Source organism: Furipterus horrens, unplaced genomic scaffold (assembly GCF_987537825.1).
Source record: "Furipterus horrens unplaced genomic scaffold, mFurHor1.1.pri manual_scaffold_7, whole genome shotgun sequence".
NCBI classification, from domain to species: Eukaryota; Metazoa; Chordata; class Mammalia; order Chiroptera; family Furipteridae; genus Furipterus; species Furipterus horrens.
In genome coordinates, this window is record NW_028327177.1 from 43,669,642 (window position 1) to 43,689,019 (window position 19,378).

Genomic DNA, 19,378 nt, shown 5'->3' on the forward strand with positions numbered 1-19,378 from the left:
GGACCGAGAACCCCTCGGGAACTGGAATGTGGGGGGAGTGGAAAGGAAGAAGCTCCGAAGCCCAACATGAGTTAAAATAGCAAAGCCGCAGAGCTCTGCTGAACTGGGAGGGGGGGTGGGGGGGCTGCCCTCCAAAGCTCCCAGCCGCACACTTTTGGTCCCCGCGACAGGTCTTCCAGCACAACCCAGGAAGGAGTAGACTTTCAAAGGGAAAGGAGCCTCCTCTGCGGATGCGAAGGCGCACAGCTGCGCCTCAAGGGCCCGGGCAGATGCGCACGTGGGCCGTGGCTCTGCACGTCCTCAGTCGAAGGGACTGCGTGGACACGTCTGCACCCGAGCCCCTGGGAAGACAAACACTAGCTCCGCGCGCGTTCGGCTGTGGCACTGAGGGACAGTGAGCGTTTTCCCACTAGGAGATTGGAAGAGGGCCCTTTACCTTCCTCAGGAAGCTGTGAAGCAAAATGCCGGCTGGAAAGCTCTGGAAAAGGCATGAGAGGTTTCACGCGGCTCATCAGAAAGGAATCCAACACTGGTTAATTATCAAGCACCAGTTGCCCAAAATGCCCACTTTGCCTGTGTGCTCGCTCACCAGGTGCCCCAATCGGAACAACAAGCGAGGACACACCAGCAGGCCCAAGGCCTGAGTGACCTGAGAGGCTTCGAATTCGGGTATGGAGGTCTGAGGCAGGGGGAGGGAAGGTGGTGGGAGCTTGGCAGGACCCTAGGAAGATCCAGTGTGATGCTTTAATAGAGCTTAGGGGGAGGGACATTCCTTTTTAAAAATTGCGTACAATTCAGATTAAGAGGATTGAAGGAGGCAGGACTAGCAACAAAACAAAATCTATTGTATCCAGGCCAGAGACAGAGTATCAAGTCTGGGAGTCTCCTGCTTGAAATCTCTGTGGAATGACCTTGTTTGGATCTTCTCCTGCTCTTTCCCCATGAATATAAATATTTTCTCCACTTGCCATATGGTACCCACGCACTTCCACAGACCCCACCGCTGCTGCCCTGCTGGGCTCCTTGCAAAAAGAAAGTCTGCCCTCCTCTCAACCTGGAAGGCAGGGGGAGGAGGGAGCAGTGTTGTTTACGGGACAATGTCACTTTCCTCTTTGTCCAGATTCTTTGTCAATTGCTAGGGAAATAATTGACCTCAAGCTACTTTAGTCACAACCAATAGAAAAATGGAATGATGACGTCTTCAGCTGCTCAGGGGAGGCAAGCAAGAGAGCTGGAAAACAAAGGTGGTAGGGAATGGAGCTGACGTGAAAAATATGTAAAGCTTCATGATGGAATTCCTGGGAAATAGAAGAATTTCACTTAAACATACAACAAAACAAAAAAGGTAGTATTCTGTTGACTTGCCACATCTTCAAGTTTGCGACCCTTAATTTATGCCTTTGGATAGCTTAAAAGGAGAAACCCCAACACAGAAGCCCTTTAATACAGCTGCAGTCTTTTGGGTTCTCTGACCCTTAACTCACACAATGGTACTTCTTCCCAACATCCTCCACTCAATGGGCAGCCAGAATGACTCAGTTCTGTCTGATTCAGGGGCCTAGGAAATGATTTGAAGTTCAGTGAGTATTGTTTGGGTTTTTTTGTTTATAAGGAGTGGGAGAAAGTGGCAGGAAAGAAAGGAGGCCATTAGGAGGAGGGAGAAGGGTTGTAGTCACTGGACAGAAAGCCAAGAAGAAATTCATAAATTGCCTTCGCTCGGTTCCCTGGGAGAGATGCTGGTTAAGATGGTTTGTTAAAACAAATCTCATATTTCAGACCACAAGATGTCCCATGTATGAAGCTGATCCTGTTCCAGGTTGGACCAATCAGGAGAAAATCAATAAGGACATTTGATACCATCAATGTGGTAACAAGCAAGAGCAATCTCAAACAGCAGCTCAACTGGACCTCAAACATGAGCTCGGAGCCCAAACTGTGTGGCTGGTATTGCAAAGAGGAGAAAAGAGGACTTTGGAGGAAAAAAAAAACTCCAGATGCTACAAAAACAGCCCAACAGCTTTGCTGGTACAAATTTCTCTCCTCTAATGAGAAACTAAAGCTGTATGGGGATGGGAGAGTCTTGACCAACAGTTACCATACAGAACTAAGGTGCTGCCTTCTCCAGGCTTCGCACTAAAACAGAGAGTGAGGCGTACTATCAATATGGCACGAACTCCTGTCCCTCAGGCAAAAAACACCACCAGAAACCACACATAGATTTCCCAACAGCCTCCATCTTCCATGGAGTTATAAGAAGTGGTGGGTATGTGTGCACCATCATCTGGAGAAGAAAGCACATCAGTGTGCAGAAAATGCACCATGGGAGAATGAAGACTGGTAAAGCTCAATGCAAGCTTTCAGCAGCAGATATTTAGGGTCACTGTAGAAATGTCCTCAGTAGCATGATACATGTTTCTCAAATAGTATTTTTGAAATTTGTGTGTCAGCTCTTAAGAATACCTCAGGTAAACAGATTAATAGGCATATTTTGTTTTTTAACTTTTTAATTTTTATTTATTGATTTTTAGAGAAAAATAAACATTGATTTGCTGTTCCACCTATCCATGCATTCTTTGGTTGACTCCTGTGTGTGCCTCAACCAGGGATCGAACCTGCAACCTTGGTGTATGGAGATGATACTTTAACCAACTGAGTTACCCAGCCAGGGCTGGCCTGTTTTCAAATTCCTTCAACCTCTCACAAGTACTTTCTGGGGTCTTCAGATTCATTCAAGTCATAGCCCAAATGGTAACTATACTTTACTACCAGTGGGGTGGTATTAGAAAGAAAGCCTACTGAAAGAATTCTCTAGGTTTCATCCTTATTTGAAGTTGTTGACCCCTATTTCATTCTAAGCTAGAGAGATTTTTTTCACATACCATCCTTGACAAGAGCTGGATCTGGACTAGTTTTGTTCTAGTTGCATATAGAACTTTCATTCTAGACTCCAACAATTGTTTAATCACAAAATATTCTAACTGTGCCTATTAAGCATCCCCCACCAAGTTCACCTAATGGTTTAAAAATGAAACTCAGGAGCTGGCTGTCTAGTACTGGAAATGGACTTGTATTGAAAGTTCCATATTCTCTTTCAGTCTACCTGGTGACTCTTGCCATTCATTTCACCAAGCTTGATGTGAAATCTGTGGCTGTCATAGTTAGGAAGGCTAATTGGCTCAATGCAAGGGAATAAAACCTATGGCTTGGCCTCCTTAGCCTTGCATTAAATCTAACTTATCAAAGTACAGTTGAATGGACATAGCTCTTGCCTGGAACATATTTGTAACTCCCTAAAATTAAATTTGATTCTAACTGAACATTGCCTCATCTGTGAGATGTTCTGGAAAAAAGCAGAGAAAATTAGAGTAAGATGCTAATCAATATTCCAGATTCATGAAAATTAAATGTTTTAAGGTATACATATTTTATCCTACAAATAATTTGTTTAAACACTTTAAAATGCTGAATTTTATGTGTAAATTATGATTCTATTTCATTAAGAAATGCCTAAGAAAAAAGCTGAAAAATACATCAAATAGTTTTAGTTTTTATTTAGATGGTAGGATTATGGTAAGTGGTTTTTCCTCACTTCAATTTTCCAAAATGTTATTGAGTGATTACAACTATTTTTAATGGAATAAAGTACATAATCATTCTATAAACATTTATTAATACTCATGCATAAGAATCACTATTAAAAAGTGACAAGTATATTCCTGTCCTCTGGGAAAACAGTAACTTGAACAAGCAAGCATAAAGGAGAAGTAAAAGGAAGGAAGGAGCAGTCACCTAGTGCTTTCTTCCATCTGTCAAGCATTTCACAGAATTATCTCATTTAATTCTCTCTCCCGGAGAAGTAGGCAATCACTGGCCTTCCAGACTGGAGGAATAAAGCTCTAAGTGTAGATGTAAACGTGCCAACATCTCACTGGGAAAGGAGACATGCAGACTCAGCCTCGTCTGCCCAGGCTCTTTCTTCCTGCTACAGGGAACACAGAGAAATAGCAAAATCAACATTTAATGGGTTAGACAAGGAAATAGGTAATGTGTCAACATTGTATTCAACCTAAAGCTCTGTACTAAACTGTAAAACTGGCCTGACCACTCCCCTCAGACAAAATCACACCCCAACTCATGTACACACACATATATACACACACATGCATGTACACATATGTACACATATATACACATATACATATACTCATGCATATACCCACACACATATACATGCACACAGAGGCACACATACACATACACACATGCTGTTGCCACTACTTGAACCAAGGATGATCACCTGATCCAAAGCTGTAAAGCCATTCACTTCTTATTGTCAATCAGATCCTCTCTTCTCAAAAATTTGAATAAAGAGATGTATAAACATGAAATCATAATAAGCTTTTTAATCCAGGTGTTAGGTTCGTTGCAGGGCGAGAGCAGGAGTCAGCCCTAGAGGGAGCAAAGTTTATATGGAGGATGGAGGCCTCGTGGATGAGCAGAGAAGACTGGTCTACCAGAGGGGAGGGAAGCAGAAATGAAGGAATGAGGGGCCACATTGCCTTGTGTGGCTCAGAAGAGCCCTTCCTACCCTCAGTTTCCCTGCAGGCAGCAGAGTCCATGAAGCTGTGTATCCTAACAATTCCACACTTTATTTGAGCTAGCTTGAGTGAATTTCCTTCCTTACAACCAAAAGACCCCAGACTACAGCACAAATAAACACCAATTAACTGAGTGATTTTCTCAAGTCTCTCCTGGCTTTGCCAATGATGACCAGGGTCCCCAAACTCAGATCGTCCTGGATGTGTCTCAGGAACCTCCAACCTAACATGCACACAAGCGAACTCATCCACTTCCCCTAGTGTTTTCAAACTCAGCAAATGTTACTAACATCCTACCACTCTTATAAGTCGGCAACCTAGGAGTTATCCTCAACGTTCCTCTCTGCTTCACATCCCATACCCAGACTATTACAAGTCCTCTCAGATATTGCTCAGATCCATCTATTTCTCTGCCCTTCCACTGCTCTGCCTAGTCCAGGCTCCATCACCTCACATTTAGTATGTGCAGCAACCTCCTACCTGGTTTCCCTGACTTAGTCTGGCTCCCCTCCAGTACCCTTCTGATACTCAAGTTTGCCCCTTACACACACACACACACACACACACACACACACACACACACACACACCAGTATTTAAAATCCTCCCATGGCTTTCCTTTGCCTTTTAGGGTAAAACCAAAACTCACGTGTGCTATCTACAATGTCCTGCTCATTGTCCCCTCTCCAGTCCTGACTCTCAGCATCCTGCCCACACTCTGCTCAGGCTGAACCTCTTTCAGTTCCTCAAAAATGTCATGCTTCTTTACCTGAAGGACTTTTGTGTACCCTGTTCCCCTCTGTGTGGAACTGTTCCTCTACCTGGCTGACTCCTACTGTCCTCTAGTGTGTCAGCATAGCTTCCATGTCTTCTGCAAAGCCTCACCTGACTCTCTGTTTCAGGTGAGGTATCCCCAACATGTGGCCTGTGACCTTCTGTTCCTGCCCACCCACAGCATGTGCTGATCTTCATGGTTGTTACTCATTTGTAACGACTGTAAAATTGGTGCAGCTACATCCCCACTGCTGAGCCCACAGTGCATGCTTAGGAAGCACTGGAGGGATAAATGCATTTGTACATCAAAATGTTGTTCTCATAGATATTTTTGTGAACTAGCTCTTCTACTCACTTTGTTATAGCTTACACTTTTTAAGGATCTAGTGCAAAGCCTGAAAGGGAGGGTGGGCGAGGAGGCTAGACAACAATACTAATGGTAATATTGACTGTTACTATTATTAGTGCACCTGAAATGTCTCCTCCTTTTTTGCACTAGGCCTGTAGTTTATCCTCTCATTACTCTGATTACACTTTGACTCTTCTGGCCCTTAAATTGAGCCCTTACGTGGGACCCTCATGAATCTTCATGCAAATCAAACTTCATGGGCCTTTCCAGAAGTCTCTCCTCCTAACTCAAACTTAGCATGAACATAAGCCAAAAAATTTCTACTACATCCATGCAGGAGCATGTGATTCAAATGAGGAAATCAAGTTCATACAATGAGGTTTAGTTAAGAGACCAGACTGTTGTCTCTCTCCCACAGGCCGCCTGTGGGGGCCAATCAGTCTACTGCAGAACAGATCAGAGAGAACGTGGAGCTTGGTGGGGAATGGGTGGGGGCAGGTTAGGTAGAAACTAGGACATTACAGTCATGAAGCACTCAGGAACTAGATGCATATGGAGGAAAGAAAATAATTATAGGAAAATGCTTCAGACTCAGTCTCAGAAGATGAAGGCAGTGGTGAAGAGGAAGGGTATTCAGGAGAAGATGGAACCACAGTAGCTCCATGAATAGAGTCATACGTTGGGAAGTTGGGAAGGATTTCTGATTTAGAGGGAAGACGATGATTTGATTTTTAGACAGATTGGGTTTGTGATGACATGAGAAGTCCCAGTGGAACCGAGAGTCACAGGAATTCAGCTGCAGAGAGGTGAGGCCAGGGGATGACAATTCAGAAGGGACCCATGTGGAGTTGATAGTTGCAAAATGACTGAGGGAGATACTACAAGGTGAGCCAAGTACAAGGCCAGTGGGAACTCCCCAGTTAGGTTAAAAAGAGCAGAGAAGACTGGGATCAAAACTTCAAGGAGACAAAGAGGGAGGCCTAGATCAGAGGTCATCTGGACGTAGTGTGAGGTTACAAAAGCCAGGGCAGGAGAGACTTTAAGAGGGGTTGGTTTGCAGTATTCAATGCTGATCATTTGATTTGAGCCCTTGCCATAGGCTAGGCATGTTTCAAGGAACTCTTCATCAGTGATTTCACTTAATTCAGCTATTGAATTAAGAGGTGCCATTATTACCCTCATTTGACAAATGAGCCGAGACTCAGAGAAATCATAGAACTGATCAGAACCGTCTGGGCAGTAAAAGGCACAGAGCTAGGATTCAAACCCATTGTCTTGGAAGCCAAAGCTGAATCTTGGAAGATGAAGGGAAAGGTGGAATAGGATATATATCGGTTTGCTTTGACTCTGAGTGGCTTAACAAAACAAAACAGCAGGCTCTATTCTGGATGAGAATTGAAGCTGTAAGAGATAGGAAGCCAGGACATTTTTCTGATTAAGTGTGGCAAGGTTAGGAAGCAAGTGTGAGAGAGGAGACTGGGCCTTGCCACCAGCTGCTGCCTCCCTGGGCCTGAGTAGAGGGGCGAGGGAGGGCTTCTCCTGAGCCTTCTCCCTGCCTGACTGGAAATGCAGCCAGCCCCAGGCTTGCCATTCTGGATGCTTTTCAATGGCCAAGGAGCCAGAGAGATCACACAGAGCAGAGATGGAGAACAGCTCATCCACTCCCCAGAGCCCCTGTGGTAAAACTCCCCACAACCCAGGAAGGAGGCAGAGATCCTGAGAGGAAAGGGATGCAGGCCTTGGCCGTGTGTACCTCATGTGGTTGGAGCATCACCCCAATACCCCAAGGTTGCAGATCTGATCCCTCGTTAGGGCACATACAAGAAGCAACCAATGGGTACAAGAATAAGTGTAACAAGTTGATGCCCCCTTTCCCACCTCAAATCAATAAATAAAAAATGTTTTTAAAATTACATACATACTGCCCTCACTAGTGTGGCTCAGTGGGTTGGACGTTGTACAGCAAACCAGAAAGTCACTGGTTTGACTCCCAGTCAGAGCACATGACTGGGTTGTGGGCCAGGTCCCAGCTGGGGGCATGGGAGAGGCAACTGATAGATGTTTCTCTCACACATAGAAGTTTCTTTCCCTCTCTCTCTCCCTCCCTCTCTAAAAATAAATAAACAAAATCTTTCTTAAAAAAATATTTTAATTACACACACACAAGAAAGGGATGTGGGCAATCCAGACAAGTTAGAAACCCTGCTGGGGGGCTTGCCTGAAGCAAACAGCTGTGGCCGGAGTGGCGGTGGGGGGGGGGGGAGATCCATTTTTTAAAAAGCCACAAAAGGTCAGTCAATTCTGGAGTAGGCAGTCTGCTTACAGGTAAAAACAATTCTCTTTCCCAAACATAGGGATCTAGGAATTAACGTCAGAGGGGTCACCCCACACCCTCCTCCCCCCTAGATTCTGTTCTTCTTGCCGCCTCATTTAATATTCCTTTCTTTTTCTCCCTCGTATTCTACCCCCAAACTGGAAAACCCCTACCCATCAAAAATCTAAATTTAGGGAAAGAGTAAAGCAGAAAGAAGAGAGAGGGGGGCTCTTCTCCTAGGAAATTCAGAGGCGACTTGGTTCTTTTATGGGAGCAAACAGCCAAATCTGTCACCTCACACCCTGGATGCTGTGACAGGCCAAAGAGTAAGGGAGGGACGCCCCCGGCCTCCTGGAAGAAATTTGAAGCAGATCTGGGGACTGGATGTCACAGCCCTGGGATGTGTACAGAGGAAAAGGAAGAGGAGAAATAGAGGCCACTTCAGGTCTGAGATGATTGCTTCTGGTGGGCACAAGTCTCTCCAGAGGGGGACTATTGGTTCTGCTTTGTGTCATGGATCTCTGACCTCAGACCTATGTAACCCAAGCCTGTCCCCATCAGTTGGCCAACTCCACAAGACACACCACCTTTACTTCCCCTCCCCCACCTCAAACAGTTTTTTTTTTTTCTTTTGCTCTACAATAGCAGTCTTCTGCTTTCCATCAGTATTGCTGGCTTTCAAGTCAAGTCAAAGATTTGTAGATAAAGGGACTGTTCCTCACCTCTCAGCTGCTTTGCTGGTTTGCATGTGAAAGTCAGGGCAGATGCTGGTTGCTGGCAGGCTGTAAGTTAGGACAGTGCCCCCTGGAGTTGTGCAAATCACCAACCCTGGAGAGTTCAAAAGAATCTGAAAGTGAAGGAACCCTGAGCATCCTCTCCACCTTTCTTGTCACCAACCCTGTGATCCACCTTCTTTGTGTCTCTGAAACTCAAGCAACTCATCCCAGTCTCAGGCCTTTGAGTCTTCTGCCTGGACTACTTCTCCCAAGCAGCTGACTTCCAAGGCTGCCTTCCTCTCCCGTCCACATCTCAGCTCAACTCTCAGGTCCTTAGATAGGCCTTCTCTCTGTCCTGTTTTATTATTTTCAAAACACACATCCATATCCAAAACTTATTTTAAAAATACTTATTAGCTCTCTCCCTGTCTAGAATATAAATTCCAGGAGCACATGGCTTTGGGGTGTCTTGCTCCCTCCTGTGTCCATGGCCCCTAGGAAAGCACCTGGCTCTTACTGAGTATGCTCAGTAAAAGTGTGACAAATTGAATTAATTTAAATTGAAGCTCCCATCCATAAGTGACCAAATGTTTAAAATTGTTTTTAAGCAATTAAGTTTAGTTCCAAGTAATTATTTTTACCCATCCCTCCAATGGTTGTCCACCTTCTCCCTAATTATTTGCCTCTTCCCTTTCATCTCACTGCATGCTGCATTCGGAATGTCAGGAATGGCTGTAAAGCCCCAATGGTTAAAGGGAATCTATGACTTTAAAAAAGATGTTCAGCTCTGAAGATTGTATAAAACACGCTGTAAAGAAAAATCTCCAAAGGAGATAAAGGGCACCGGGAGTAGGGCGTCTCCTTTTTATAAGCAGTTCCTAGGTGGTGCTGGCCAGCTGCTCCACCCCAGCAAAATAGGCCAGCAGGGAAACCTGCCCTTGGCCTGGGTTAACCCTTCTCTGGCCCTCACCTCAGTAAGATGCTGGGAAAGATCAGAAGAATTAAAGCCCTACTTGCCGACTGGAAGAAAACAGCCGAAGCTGAGGGGTGGGGGCAGCGGGGACTGATTCCAATGTTTCTCCCCACCCCCCAGCTTTCTTCTTCTAAAGAGCCTTCTGTTCAGAGAAATTAAAGGACTCTGATAGCAGATCACAAATTCAGGACAGAAAAGCGTCACTATGCAGCCCGAGACTGTATTGTGGGTAACCAGACGTTGGACACTTTTTTTGCTTATGAACTTTTGGAGACCATTCGAATAAAAGACTGTTTGTTCCTGGACAAACACCAGCAAAGAAGCCTTTAAGAGCAGGGGGAATTTCACTTTGCATTTCCTCTTTGTAAAGAAAGACAGAGTCAAAGACAGAGACAGACTTGCTCTACTTACTTTTCAGATAAAAGAACCTAAACTAATTTGTTTACTATTGCTGGGGGTTCATATTTACAAGTTCCTGTGCCATTGTGGTAAAAAGAAATGCTATTTTTAAAAAGTAAAAACCCACACAAACCTCCATATGTAGGGTTCTTCTTCCCCTTCCTGCCTCCCACTTTCATTTTACAGATGGCCAAGAACAAACAAGCCAAGTCAAAGCTCCCCAGGTAACTCAAGAGGTGCTTTCTCTCTCTCCCACACTCCCTTCCGAAAGGCCATACCTGAACTGGGAAAGCAATCTCTAGTCAAAGTTCAGTGAAATGCTGTGTGCCTCAAAAGTCACACCCCAGATTTGCTCCTTTTCAGAAAACCAGCCTTCTGACAGTGAACCCACACCATAGGTTTCCATCTCCCGCCCCTTGCAGTCTTCATTTTCCTTGTATTCATGGAACATTTCTGAATCCGAGCTAGCAAGATGTTGAATAATGTCCTCTTAAAAGAGGGTGTGCTGTAACTGGGTCACTAACTGTGTGACTAATCACAGTTGCCTATAACCACAGCTACTGTGGCTTCAACCTGACATGGTCATTTGTAAACCACAGAATGACCCAGCCATCTGCAGGGACTGCTGGCTCTGGAGTTCCCAGCTCATCCCAGGCCTGTTCTGCCCTCAGCCCAGGTGAAAAGGGCCTCTGAGCACATGCAGCCACGGGAATGGATGCGACCACTTTAGACCCCTCTTCCCTGGGTCCCCACCTCAACAAGCCTTTGCTACAGCCCTTCTCTGGTCTGCATTCCACTGAGCCACACTGCCTACAGAGGAGAAAAACGATGCTCCTAAAATAAATTTCTTTTCAAGAAAAGGAAAACAAAGACAAAGAGAAGAAGAAAGAAAACTTCCCCTAGCTTACTTTAGGGTCCTTTGTGGTGCCTATCACCTATTATTGCACTAAAACGCAAGGAGGAGCAATTAACCCCTTCCCTTCCTGCAGCCTAAGTCATCATTTTTGCAGGCCTGTGGTGCTAAAATAAATCACTTAGGGCGCAGAGGTGCATTGCTCAATGAGGAAGATGATGGGTCGTGGTAGTAGTGGCAGAGGAGGACCTGTTCTCACTACTCCTCAGCGCCCCCCTACCCCCCCCCCCAAAAAAAACTCTGGAAATAGAGTTATTTTTCTCTACAGTTTGGGTAAAATTAGTCGAAGGTATCCAGTGGACAAAGCGCTCTCTCTTTCAGCCCTTCTCCTGACCTGTGTCCCCCTCAGCCCCCTCAGCAACTCCTCTATTTTTACAATCGCATTAATTCAGGAAGCAAATGCCACTGTCTCGGGAAGGGGAAGAGGTGCCTTCTCCGGATAGATGGAAGCAACAAACGAGAAGGGAACAGACAACGCTTGTGAAATCCCAAACCCGACTGGTAAGAACAACATCATAAATTATGGATCTCATCAGCCGCCTCCGGCCTGTCACTGCGTGGTCTGTCTCCATGGATTTGCCCGGCGCTGGCGACACTGACTTGCCCGGCACGGGCGACACTGTAGTCTGGGAGGGAGGGTCGCCTGGGTCTCCGAGGACCCTACCCGCCCCCAGCGCCCCGAGGGCGGTTCGGGTCTAGGGCCCTGGAACGGCTCGGAGCCCTGCGCTGCTGGACGCGCCCTCAGCGGGGCCATACCCCCACCCCCACACCGCGCCAATCAGCCAGCACAGGCTTGTCATTGTTCCCGGGGACCCCGCAGGAGCACCCGGCAATGGCCTCGGCGCTCAGGTCCCAGCGGGACCCGGCCAGGGGGCAGGCACCAGGGGCATGCCGGGAAGGTGCGAGTTGCACCCGACACCCCCGCGCGCTCAGGGTGTGCGGCTTCGTGGGCGGCGTGGTGGGGCCGCGGGAGCCGCGGGCAACATCTGCGCGAGAGCGCGGAGGCGGGCGGGAGTGGTCACACTCAGGACGCCCATCTGGACCGGCTTTCCTCCCGTGCCAGATGCGAGGAGAGGAAAGTCAAGGTTAAATGCAGCGGCAGGGGCTGCGCGGAGGCTGCGGCGGGCGCGCAAAACCAAGGCCCCTCTGCGGCGTCCAGCTCAGCCCGCAGGCCACTCGGCCCCACCTTGCTCTTTGTCTTACTCCGGAGCAAATGTGCTGTGACCCCGTTATTATTCGTGCTGTCAAGATTAAAGGAACCCCCACCCTGTTTAGAAATTGCAACTCTTGTCCCCAACCCTCATCAACCCCACCTATTGTTTTGTTTTTGTTTTGTTCTGTTGGCAGCAACTCAACCTCTCATCATAAGGTGGGCAAACCCCTCGGTTCACATTTAAATTTGTTTGTGTGCCAAATTGGCCTGCTGTTCCACCCTCTTAGCGACTGTAACCAGCACCACAGAAACAATGAATTAGAGGAGATTAAAGTTACTGAAAACCGACTCATCGTGCAGATGTGTCTGCTGAAGGCTGCTCTGTGGACCAATGTGTAAAGAGCCTTTGTATGTGTGTGTCTGTGTATGTGTGTGAATGTGTGCGAAAGGCCAACAGCCTCACATTTGTTCTCTGGTCATTTGTCTTCGGTATGCCTTTTTTTTCTCTTCCTTTTTTTTTTTAATGATGATGAAAGATCAATTATAGGACTCAAAAATAAGCAACCTTATCTGGCCAGCCGGTACTCCCAGAAATGAATGGCAGAGTTGGGGTTTCTCATGGGACAGAGAAAAGGGAACTCCAAATCAAGCCGAATTGTGTGTGAGTCAGGCCCTGGAGAAAATTGTGGGTAGAGGAAGTGTGTGTGTGTGGGGGGGGGGCGGTTTCCTGGATTTCTGTCGCAGGAAGAAAACACCAGTGGAAGGGAGGGCAATGGGGGGAAGGGGCGAGGAAGGGGGGAGGGCCGAAAGGTCTGGGAAGGGAGGGAGAAGGGCCTCCTTCAGGCCGAGGGGGAAGGGCCGGCGGATCGGTAGGAAGGCTGAGCCGCCTTTGTTTTGTTTGTGCGCGCAGGGGCTGGGCCCAGTGAATGCTCCTGACTGTGCACCAGGCGGTCAGCTGCCCGGCGAGGTAACAGCTGGCACCTGTGCGTGAAAATGCAGCGTACATTAGCAGCATCATTATTTAGCATTAGAGCATTACAAAGATAATTACTGCCAGTTAGAAAGGCAGAGGACAGAGGGAATTGGAACCCCAGACCCCTTGGCTTTTCAGACTCCCAGGTTACAAGTGTAATTTCCAGCAGCCTTTGGAGGACCACCTCTCACCGAGCTGCAGAGCCTGTGCCTTTAGATTGGACAGCTGGAGCCAGGGCCCTGGGGCTCTTTTCCAGGTTTCACCCTGGCTCCGGGGTCAGATTAGGGTCATAGATAAACGATCCAAAATCATCACACTAAAGTTTTCTGATAACCAAAGACATTTTTACCTGGAATGCCAAAACTATCCTTTTTATCTGCAATTAAAGTGGTCAGATAAAGGAGAGCAGGTACTTTGGCCTTCAAATAATAGCAATAACCTCACCAGTTAACAATTGTTGAGCTCTTTTCATGTGTCAGACACTATGAAAACATTTTAATGAATTCCCTCGTTTTAGCTTCACAGATTCAGAAGGAGGACATGATTATTACAACCATTTGCTAGATGAGGAAGCTGAGGTTTAGAGAGGTCCAGGAGCATGCACAAAGTTACTCAGCAGTTCTCAGTTCTACCCTACTGCCTGAAGGTTAAGATGTCATTAGGTGCTCAAAACTGACCAGGGAGCAAGGAGAATGGAGTACAATAAAGACCCTTTTCCAAAGCTGGAGATCTAGTACATAATTGCTAGTTTTCCAAACATCATTCTCTCTACATATATCTTTGGTGGGATCAGAAGTAAATCTCACAGAAGATAATGCCATGATGTCTGGAAAATAAAGTGTTTTCAAGAAGTATCTTTTTAAATGTCCAACCACTATGCTATACACCTAAAACTAATATAATATTGAATGTCAACTGTAATGGTGGGGAGGGTGTCTTCTTTTATAGATTGGTATACTAATTTAGTGAAAAAATGTTTCACAAACTTACTCATTAAAAAGTTTTCACTCAATACATGCAGCTTACTATATGGACAATAACACAATAAAGAGTTTAGCAATCAATATTGGCTTTACTTTTGAGTCGCACGTAGGCCAATAGAGTCACTTCTCAATTCCTGACCTAATTTGTTTTTTGACATTGTACTGAATGAAATCAGAGAAGACATTTAATTTCAGGTGTGCATGTTTAAATTATACCATTAGAGTATGATGCCAAACTGAAGTGTTATTGTTATTAATATTGATAATAATTAATAACAATCACTGACATGAACTGGGTAGTTATTATGTGTCAAGTATTGCACCAAATGCTAAGCATTTATTATTTCATTTAATCCTTAAAAAGAAAGCCCTGACTTCCACTCCTTCCCCACCTCCTCTCCACCAGAAAGTAGCCAGGAAGCTCTTTTTAAAATGTAAACTAAGCCCTGCTTTTAGTTAAAGTCCTCTGATGGCTTCCCATCCCAAGTGCTCAGAAAATCTCCAACTGCTTCCCTTGGCCTACAAGCCAGCACCACCCAGGCCAGCCTACAGCCTAGTTACCCCAGCAGACCACATCACTATCCTCCAACTCTGAGTCAGGAGCTCATTCTTTGCCAAAAACATTCATACCTCAGGGCATTTGCACATGCTTCTGCTGCCTGAAATATCCTGCCTTTGCCTGGCTAACTTTTTTCATTCTCAATTTAAATGTTTCCACATTACAAAGACCTTCCTTCAAATCATTCAAATCACCCTAGTACTCTTTTATTTCACAGCACTTAACATCATGTAAAATAACTTATTCTTTGTTTTCCTACTTGTTTATTTCCTTCTCTGAGTCATAAGAGCCAGCAGGACAGGGGTATACATTCAGTGTTGTTCTCCACTCCATCCTTGATGCCTAGTGCTTCTGGGACAAGCAACATTATTTGTTAAATTAATAAATAGAGAAATACTCTCAGAGGTAGATATCATTTTGAAGTCAAAACAAAATGACAAATACACGTGATCATGAAGAAAAGTTAAAATCAGATTGGAGTCTAGAGAAAATGAACTTACCATGTGAACAAGTTAAATGCACATCAGGGTAATATTTCCAAATGCATCAGAGGTTAATTCATCAGCTTGTACACTTATTCTAGCCACACAAGTAAACATGAAATATTCTGGGACTTCAAATGTAATATTTCCTACTACTTCCAATTTTCTTTGAGTGTTTAAAGTATTTATGGGCATTCCATTTAGTCATTTTTGCTCTTAACTCAGGAAACCAGCAGAACATAGGTTTATTGCACAATGGTAGGAGCCAAATGCAGCCACAAACCCAGTAACATAGTCTTCCAGTACTGCCAAATCTTTGAATAACTCACAAGCAGCCCTCACCCAAGGGAAAGGCAAAATTCAAATAAAAGAGGAGTGTCCATGTTCATCCTTACATTCATGGAGTCCCTTCAAAATCAAGGATTCATTGTTTCTCCACAGAGGAAGCAGACAGCTTTTTTGCAACAAGAAAAACTTCATGGGTTTTATCTTTGTGCTAATGTCACAGCTTAGCTAAACCCGTGTGTCTGACCAAGGAAACGGGTTCCAGTGAAACAGGTTCCAGTAAAGGTCTGTGAGCGGCACACGAAGTAGGTTTCCTTCAGAGAACTGAAGTTTTCTGTTTCCTTCCGGCAGGAACCGTAGATGCTCTATAGGAAGATGCAGGGATTAGATTCACATAAGACAAAACACAACAACTCCAGACAGAGGGGGAGATTTTCCTGAAATATATGCATTTCCCTGGTTTCACACGTATGGTTTATAATTCATATACCACAGGAAGCTGAAAATGTCGTTTCCTGGCCCCTCCAATGGTGGTTTTCCAGCAAGGCCAGAATTCTGAATAATCAGTACTTTTTTTTTTTTGCTTTGAGTCTTCCTAGTGAAAGAAAGCCAACTTATAATGGGAGCGGAGGGTAAGAAAGTGGGCTACAAAGAAACAACCTAGAGTTGGTCCTCTTATCAATCATCTCCACCTTTTGTGAGAGTTTTAACAAGCAAGACCTAAGCACACAGACTGGCATTGATATGCATTTTCAGTCTGTTACTTAGAGTATAAATGAGACATCATCTACCTTTCTGTCAGAAGGGTTTTTTAATAGAAATATTCAGACTAAAGTCAGACTAAACTCGATTGTGAGATTATATGTAGGTTCAGTGTTTTTTAGTATACAATTATATTTTCCCTGGTTGGCTCACTCTTTCACATGTGGATGTATTTGTGTTGTGTGATAAGAGTTTTCATATTTTGAAACTTCTATGTAACATTTATTTGTTGTTACACTTAAATGCAGTTGACCTTCAGCAGAAGTGAGCAAAGTGAACCTTCAGTTTGCTCTGGTTTCATAGATACATCAATCATTTCTTCTTCTTTTGTGTGTTCGTTGTAAAAATTGTCTGAACATGGAGGCGACATCAGGGCCCACTCAGCGCTTCAGGAAGCCCCCTTGGGTGTGGGGAAAACCTTGGTATACTAGATGAGGTCAGCTGTTCGTAGAAATGATAGACTCTAAGGGAGAGTCAGTGAATGTATGACTTCCAGAAATTTAAGCCCCACAGAGGGATGAGCTTACATTCTCAGGAAGGTAATACCAAGTCACCAAATAGGAGGTTGTGCCAAACATAGTGAGTGAATGAAGTGTACCAGTCTCAAGGAAGACTTTTCTTACAAGGTTCAAATGATCAGCATAGGAACTAAAAGGGAGTTAGATACAAAAATTGTCACTCTTTCCCTATTATTTATTGGCGGAAAAGAGGAAGAGGATGACATGACCGATGAATAACATTATCATGCGTTCTGGGATATACCTGCCTACAGTGGAAATGGAGGCAGGAAGCGTTTATGGACAGCTGTCAGCAACCACCAAGGCTGTACATATTCTTGACCACTGGTTGGTACATTTTGCTTTAAATATGCGTTAGCTGGACTCAGGGTTGACATGCCAGTTCCTTGTGGGTTTTGTTAAGCGAGAAGCGATTCTAAGCCAAACACCTCCAGGTACCCTGAGAAGCCCAAGGCCAAACTAGGGACTTGCCATGGTAGTGGCCCTGGAAGACCATCCTAACCAGCCAAACAGCCCCCAGATGACATCACCAGCTTGGCACTAACTGAAACAAACAAGCAAACTAAAGCAAAACCCCAGGACATTTGTGAGCCCAGGAGAGGGAAAGTGCTCATTTCTCCACAACACCCCATCCTAGAGTTACAACACCAATATCTGATATTTTTTTACATGATTCATAACTATTAATCAAAACAGTTATTTTTCAATATAGTCTTGAAAACAAACTCTGCCAAAGTCAGTGTTTCTAGGGATTTTCCCTTCAAAAGTACATGTTTGAAGAAGAATCCTCCTGAATGAATGTAACTGTTTCTGGTAGGGCAAGAAGCAGGGACCATTTTTCCAGGAAATTTCATGCTTATGCTTAGGAGGTACATTCAGCTTCTAAAGTAAGGCCTCTTAGGAAGTGAAGGAATGAATGACTGAATGAGTGAATTCAGTGTCGCTCCGACAGTGAGGAAATGAAGACTATCTGGTCCCACTGTTGTCTGGGGGGAAACACTTACTGGTTCTCAGGACATTTTTTATGGCTGGAGGAGAGCCACCCACTAGGCATTCTGTCAGGCAGCCTGGGGACAATGAAGCCAGATTTTCATAGAATCTCCTCCTTCAGTCTAGGTTGGTGATTGCCTCAAAGCCGTCCTCGTCAGCATCGAGTGACCCAGGTGATCCTTCCGTTTACCTGAAGGCATTGGAGGAGTCAGGTAAAAATCTAGAAGAATGGTGCTCACAGAATGATAAGTAACACAACTCTGCCAGCCTATTAGAGGGGAAAATTGTTCTTTTTAGTTTGAGTTCACTACCAGGTTCAGAATTAGCAGAATAAAGTGATTCACCTCATCTAACAACCAAAACGTTTTATTTTTAGGAAAATGAAACCACCACACTTCTGTGAAGAGGGCCGGGACTCAAGTGCCACAGGCAGGAGCCCACAGCACAAAAGTTAAGGGGTCACTGGTTCTCAGACTCCTGCTTGTGCAGAGTTGGCGTCTGAGAGGGAAGACCTCCTTAAAGTGTGTGCTTGCCTCACCCTGGTCCTGACCGACTAGTAATCACAGTTAGGATGGAAGGAAGACAGCGTGGTAGATAACATGAAGACTCTTTTATTAAAAATAAAATCAAAGAAGTATTGGGCTTCCCATTTCCTATTCTATCCCAGAATTCAAATAACAAAATGATGAACTTGAATCCCCTGATTCCCTTGAACTAGTCAGGCATCTCCTCTGTCACCTCATCAAAAACATGCTCTTAGAATCATTCAGAAGTTTTTCTCAGTACTGCAACCTGTGGTTTTAATAAGGTGCTTTCTTGCTCCTATTGAAACCCCTCTGCCAGGTCCAGCACTCCCTGTATGTGTGGAATAGCTGAGCAATGTCCTTTTTCACCTTTATTTTTTAAAAAAGCATCTCGTGGTCACCTTTTAGCCTTTCACAACTCCTTTCATCTTTTCTTGTCAAACCCATTTTCCTTTAGTCATTGAGACTGTTGGTTTCTAGAGTTTCCATCTAGTCACACACCCAACAGTGGTGTAGATTTACTCAAACCTACCATTTAAAAAAAAAAAAAAAAAGGAAAAGGAAAATCATTGTCTCTACAAAGGTCTTTCTTTCAGCAAAGATTGTTTTAGGTTTCTATAGCATATACTAGAATTCATGGGGACTGGCCCTTTAGAAGATACACTAAATATGTTCTTTAGGCCACAAAGCTCTGATTGCCATGCTTCCTGAACAAAACCAGAGATTATACTTTCTGCATAGGCCCTTGATTGATGACACAGCACATGGCTTTACTATCTTGCTTGATTGTCCTAGGAAAGGGGTCTGACCTGAAGGAAACCAGGATCTGCAGGCTACGAGGTGGCCTGACATGACCACACTGCTTAATATGGACACTCTGCCCTAAATGCTAACAAACCCAACCAGATGGACTTTCAGGGAATGCAGCAAGCCATTAAAAAAGGAACAACAGTGGAGTAAGCAGAAATGGAAAGAGGCCCAGAGAAGAAAGTAAACAGAAGGCATGAAGGCGTGGAAGCTGGGAGGCAGTAAGAGCCCTGAGTTAATAGTTCTAGGAGGTAGCAGGAAGGAGGAGGAGAGAGGCTGGATGGTAGTGACAGGAGAAGTGGGAGCA

General features: G+C 44.9%; 2 long non-coding RNA genes across 2 annotated transcripts; one reads left to right on the forward strand and one right to left on the reverse strand.

Annotated features, from left to right (window-relative positions):
* Nucleotides 1-3,589: 3,589 nt before the first annotated feature.
* LOC150004362 (uncharacterized) lies at nucleotides 3,590-10,642 on the reverse strand. Its single transcript, XR_016512287.1, has 3 exons — nucleotides 10,495-10,642; nucleotides 8,757-8,862; nucleotides 3,590-3,982 (listed from the first exon to the last, which is right to left on the reverse strand). It is a non-coding gene; the product is annotated as an uncharacterized LOC150004362 (long non-coding RNA).
* Nucleotides 10,643-11,358: 716 nt separating this feature from the next.
* Nucleotides 11,359-18,339, forward strand: LOC150004363 (uncharacterized). Its single transcript, XR_016512288.1, has 3 exons — nucleotides 11,359-11,536; nucleotides 17,862-17,952; nucleotides 18,117-18,339. It is a non-coding gene; the product is annotated as an uncharacterized LOC150004363 (long non-coding RNA).
* The last annotated feature ends 1,039 nt before the right edge of the window (nucleotides 18,340-19,378 follow it).